The sequence below is a fragment of the Danio rerio genome, chromosome 6 (genome assembly GCF_049306965.1).
Source record: "Danio rerio strain Tuebingen ecotype United States chromosome 6, GRCz12tu, whole genome shotgun sequence".
In the NCBI taxonomy this organism is placed as follows: Eukaryota; Metazoa; Chordata; class Actinopteri; order Cypriniformes; family Danionidae; genus Danio; species Danio rerio.
In genome coordinates, this window is record NC_133181.1 from 30366355 (window position 1) to 30372500 (window position 6146).

A 6146-nucleotide genomic window follows, 5' to 3' on the forward strand; every position below is an offset into this window, starting at 1 on the left:
TTTCAATGCGATTCTTAAGTACAACTAAAACAATAAACTTAACTTAAACACGTTTTAGCTCAACCTGGTGTCTCACAATGTTGAGTGCCCTTAGTTGGTCTGAATATATTTATATGATGTTTAACAGGGCAAGGAAATTTTCACAGTATGTCTGATAATAGTTTTTCTTCTGGAGAAAGTCTTATTTGTTTTATATCGGCTGGGAAAAAAAAGCAATTTTTAATTTTATTTTTTTTTTTATACTATTTTAAGGTCAAAAGTATTAGCCCCTTTAAGCCATATGTTTTTTTTCAATAGTTTACACAACAAACCATCATTATACAATAACTTGCCTAATTACCCTAACCTGTTAAGCTAATTAACTTAGTTAAGCCTTTAAATGTCATTTATTTACTGTCATTATGGCAAAGATAAAATAAATCAGTTAATAAAAATGAGTTATTAGGACTATTATGTTTAGGAATATATAACAATTATCAATTTATCTCTTTTAAACAGAAATTGGGGAAAAATAAGCAGAGGGGCTTATAATAATAATAATAATAATAATAATAATATATATATATATATATATATATATATATATATATATATATATATATATATATATATATATATATATATATATATATATATATATATATATATATATATATATATATATATATATATATATATATGCCCAGTCAGTACCAGGACCCAGTAGGAGACCACATGAGAAAGCTAGGTTGTTGCCAGAATTAGTGTTAGTGAGGCCAGCAGGGGGCCCTCAACCTATATTTGTTTTTATTTTTATTATTATTTAGCTTTGCCACTGAATGAATAAATTACTACATAATCTTATGTGATCAAATATTTGAGTATTAACATTTGTAAGGTTTGGTCAGTAACAGTTTTTAAATTGAAAATATTTTTAGATTTAGTAGTGGAGTAAAAAGTTAAAAAAGTATAGTATCAGCACAGATGCCACAAGTAGCATTTTGCTCTTAGTTTTATTATTTTTAAAATGCATTATAAATAAAATGGCTGTAAGACATTATCCGTGAGTAAAATCATTCCATTAGCTATCATAATGTTGTTTTAGCTTAATTTAACATATTAGTAATTATTAAATATATAGATATTTATGTGTCTTTATGTAAGTCAAATAATAAAGTTGTCTAGTAGTTTGATAGTTTAATCTCTTGCACTTCCGGTTTGGGTAAGTTAATTATTTTTCAAACCAAATTAATAAATTTATTAATTTATATATATATATATATATATTTTTTTTTTTTTTTTTTTTTTTTTTTTCACTAAAATAGCACATTGGCTTTTGCATCGTGTATATTCAAATTAAAATCTTAATAAAATACAAAATCAAACTGTTATGTATGTTTGTATTCATATGGTTCTATTTCTCTTGACTTTGTAATGTCAACTGGCTTGCATTGTCTTCTCAAGAAAAGTAAACATAAATTAGCTGTCAAAGGGACCAATATAAATTTACTTGTGTCTGGCTTTCCATGACTTGTCAAAACAAGTCCTAACGTAAACACTTTTTACTTGTGAACTGGTTTGCATAGAGGAAGGTAAAACTATGTCACTCACTTAACTGAAACTGAGTAAATTTTCTGTGTCACTGAAATTCATCAATCAGTTTCATATTCAACCAACATCAATAATACAAGTTCTGTAGAGGCAGCAGACAGTGACTGAGCTGAGTCATCCTGTAACAAGCTTCTGGAAAATTATTTTATATAGACCATGGAGATTTGTTGTGAAATTAGATAACAGCTTTGGCATCTATGGTTTGGCTTTGAGTTATTTTCTTCTAACATGATGTGACATGCACTCATTGCTTGTCAGTACAGTAAGCTACACATCATATTTTCTGTCAGTTACCTGCTCAAAATATCTAGCTGTTTAAGTACTACTGTACTCCACTGTACTCCACTAGACCAACTACTATGAACCCAGCGAGTGTTACAAGTTGTGTCCCAAATGACACACCATTCCCTATGCATTTTAACTATGTATTTATACATTTGAACCATAAATTGTAGTAAAATGTAGAGTCATTACAATTAATCGTAAACTCAAACCATTTTCAAGACAACAGTTGTTAAATTAGTGAAATTAATCACCAAACTTACAAAGAGAACAACCCCAGTCGCCAAGAGGTGGTGTAATCTCCTCTGTTGGAGAACTTTGTTTGCATAATTCAAAATAAATGAAATAATTCAGTTTTAGTGCCCAATAGCTATGTTATGTGTTATGTGAGCCAAGTTGTAACTGTTCAGCGCATGAAGTGCTCAATTTTCCACACTTCTGTTTATCAGTTGAGTAAATGCGTCATCCGGGTACTTGTTCTTTAATTCTTTCATTTCTGGGGTCCGTTCTTCATACGTGGATTACTCAGTTATCTGTATTTGGATATTGATGATTTGACACGATCCAGGATCGTTTCGTTCTTCAAAGCTGATCCGAGAGTGGTTGTCATAGCAACAGTTCTGCTAGGTCAAACCTGATCGGGAGCAGGTTCAATTTATATAAACAGGATTAGATCGGCTCAGTTCAAGCAAAGATATACAGAAAGTGTTCCGAATTCTGATATTTTCTTACAGTAGTAGTTATATACACTTGGGAAAAGAGTAAATATTTTTTAAACTATATATATATATATATATATATATATATATATATATATATATATAATATAATATGTGAAAGTTATAGTTATTAATAAAATAAATAAAGTTATATATATTAATAAAACTTATGCAATCTGCACTCTCGAAATGAAAGTACAAAGACTGCCACCTGGGGCTGCACAGAGAAAACTTATTGATATGAACTTTTTAGATCGCTTAGTACAAATTGTTTATAATAAACATGCACAATATGTGACTTTTTTTTAAAGCAATAATACATTTATGCAGTCATGAACATGTTTTGATAGTTAATATGCCAGTGATTTGATGCTTCACAATAGTTGCAGATGCCTTTACCAATATGAAAATGCTTTTGTAAACAACCAGTTATTCTTTACACCGATTAAAAAAACGGCTACTATAATAAAGAAAATCTTTTCTAAATGTAGAACTAAATACATTGATGAGTACACTTGACACATGAAAGTGTAAAGCCTGCAGCTCACAACAAATGTAGAAAGTTATTGCGTGTCATATTTAACAAGCCGTTTACTGCTAATTTGATGTAATTTTGCTCACATGGATAATTGAATATTAATCAGATGATGTCATTACGCTGCTGTGCCGTCAGCCAATCGTTGCATTGCTGATCATGATTTCGAGGATTGATGGATCTGTCCTTCACAACACACGCAGCGATCTCAGATCAGTTTATCCAGACATTCTAATCTGATTCGCGAACTTGTTTGAAGAACCAAATTAGCGAGAGATCAGTTATCAAGATTAAAAGATCCAGGATCTGCCAAATCATCTTAGATCATTTAAGCGAGGTACGAAGAACGGACCCCTGGTGTGAATGCACTGCTTAGGGCGTACTCACACTCAGCTATCCGAACCGTGCCCAGGCCCATTTCTCACCTTGATTAGTTGAATCAGCTGTGTTTGATTAGGGTTGGAGTAAAACTGTGCAGAGCTGCGGCCCTTCTCGAATCCTGTTTGAGACCTATGCCTTAAACTCACCTGAGATATACTTAACTGAAGATATTTTTCTTTTCTTTGTGATGCTTCAAGTTGGTAATACATGATGAACTAAACGGCAGCTGAATTATTAACCTTACTGTTGATCAAAAAATGAATCTTTGATTACTTCTGTTTTCCTAAAACAATTCCTGCCTTTGCCTTCAGACATAACTTCTATGGAGAATTGTTAAACACAAAGCCTTCCAGTGAAACAAATTAAACAGGGGCCCATAATTTTGCTTCCAAGGAATTCCTGTTAAGATGTGTTGTTCTTTTATATCGGTTTTTAAATTATGTCTTGCTATGTGCACTGGAAAAGAGATTTTCTCAGGAAACGACACATTCAGGTGTGTATAAAAAGACCATATTTAAAAAAGGTAGTATAAAAGTTTTGTAAACCAATAGACTCAAATCTCTTTCAAATCACTGATACATAAAAGATAAAAACTGTTAAATGAAAAGGATATATAATCCATTGGCAGGGTCTTTTTGTCTTTCTGTCTTTGGTATGTTGTAGACTAGTGTGAAATTCACCATTTCCAACAATACAGTTGAAGTCAGAGTTATTACCCCTCCTGTTTATTTTTTTCCCCCAATTTCTGTTTAATGGAGAGGGTTTTTTATACATGTTACTAAACATATTAGTTTTAATAATGCATTTCTAATAACTGGTTTTATTTTATCTTTGTCATGATGACAGTAAAAAATATTTTACTAGATATTTTTCAAGACACCTCTATAACAGCTTAAAGTGACATTATTTAAAGGCTTAACTAGGTTAATTAGGTTAGGGTAATTAGGCAAGTTATTGTATAACGATGGTTTGTTCTGTAGACTATTAAAAAAATATATAAAAACTGCCTTTATTTTAGTCGAAATAAAACAAATAAGATTTTCTCAAGAAGACAAAATATTATCAGACGTACTGTGAAAATGTCCTTGCTCTGTTATATCTGGAAAATATTGAAAAAAAAATCTAGGGGCTAAAAAATTCTGACTTTGACTGTATATGGCATATGACTGTATGTGTATGGTCAAGGTAATATGTATATAGTCAAGGGGAAGTATTTGTTAATAAAAGAGCAGAATTTGTTGTAAAGACGAAGCGATCAAAATAATGAAGCAACATAACTGGAAAAGTGTTTAGAACACACAGCTGAAAAAAGTACAGAACCTAACATATTCAACATGTTTAGATAAATTGAACACTTCAGGGCAGACATCACTTTTATTTCTTTGTACACTAATGATATTTACAGGAACTTGTTATTTAAAAATAAATTATTGTTTTGGTGAAGTTATTTGTACAATACCATATAAATATCTCCATATGGACAGCATTCCTTGTCAATTTGCTCACTTTCTATAGTGTTTTTCCAAGTTAGGTGAAGCACAATTTCACTCTATTCACACAGAATGTTCATCTCAAAGTCTGAATGTTCTAAATCAACCCAGGTCACTTTATCTATCATGTTTGATATCATTTAAAATGGCTCAGTGTGACTGGTATAATGGTCTCATTCCCTCAGAAATAGACTAAATCAAAACAATAAATACTGTATATAACTTCAGGTATCTTTTGAACCACTGCTAAGGGTATGCCTTTCCTATAAGCAAAAACTCTTCCACTAAATGCAAATGTCTTTAGGTATTTAACACACCCCTTTCCTCAAGGGGATTCTTGGATTTACTCCTTAAGAGAAAGTTTCTAAATGTTCGGCGTGATTCTGTTACCCAGATCAGCCCATAGCGTGGAACTTCATGTTCCATGTTATGTATATTTTGAAGTCAGGTATGCATCTTTTAATCTTGGATTTATCTTTGATAATTTGATGTCTTGTATTGATCGTTTATGAACTAACTGAATGAATTGACATAATACACATTTAACTGACTAATAAATTGTTATGTTTTGAATTATTGCCTTTTTAGAATTGTGGTTAATCGCCTCTGGTTAATGACCAAGACTGACATTCTTGTGTTTAAGAGATTGGACTCTGCCCGTACAAGACTCAGGATGTTATAGGAATCCAAATAAACGAGAATAATATAAAATAACAAACCGAAAAGAATATTCAATCATAATCTAAAGTAATATTAAAAGAAACAAAATAATCTCATCAATGTTTTATAAATGGTGTCAGATAAAACGAGGATATATATAGTAATATTCTAAACCACCCATACTAAAATTGTAGCCAGATATGAGTTAAGTTTAAAGTAAATCAACATTGTGCACTGGAAACATGCAGTGAACCTGCGTCCACCAGTAGACACAGTCATTGGACTAACTGGCTGGACCTTACAGTCTGACTGGTGAATTGTGCATTAGTTAATGTGGGACCAGCTGCGATCAATCATTAGCACATGCTCCTCTCGAAATTATTTTATAAATAAACTTCTAATTCTAAAATTCTAATTCTAATACTAATTGGTATACCACAGTGGTGGCCAAAAATCTTAAAATACTATTATTTTTACCAGCTTAAAAAT

At 31.2% G+C, this 6146-nt stretch overlaps 1 protein-coding gene across 1 annotated transcript in view; it reads left to right on the forward strand.

Annotated features, from left to right (window-relative positions):
* The window catches only part of LOC141386287 (uncharacterized), an 816166-nt gene that overhangs the window by 204270 nt on the left and 605750 nt on the right, over nt 1-6146 (forward strand). The gene's annotated exons all lie outside the window — the stretch shown is intronic.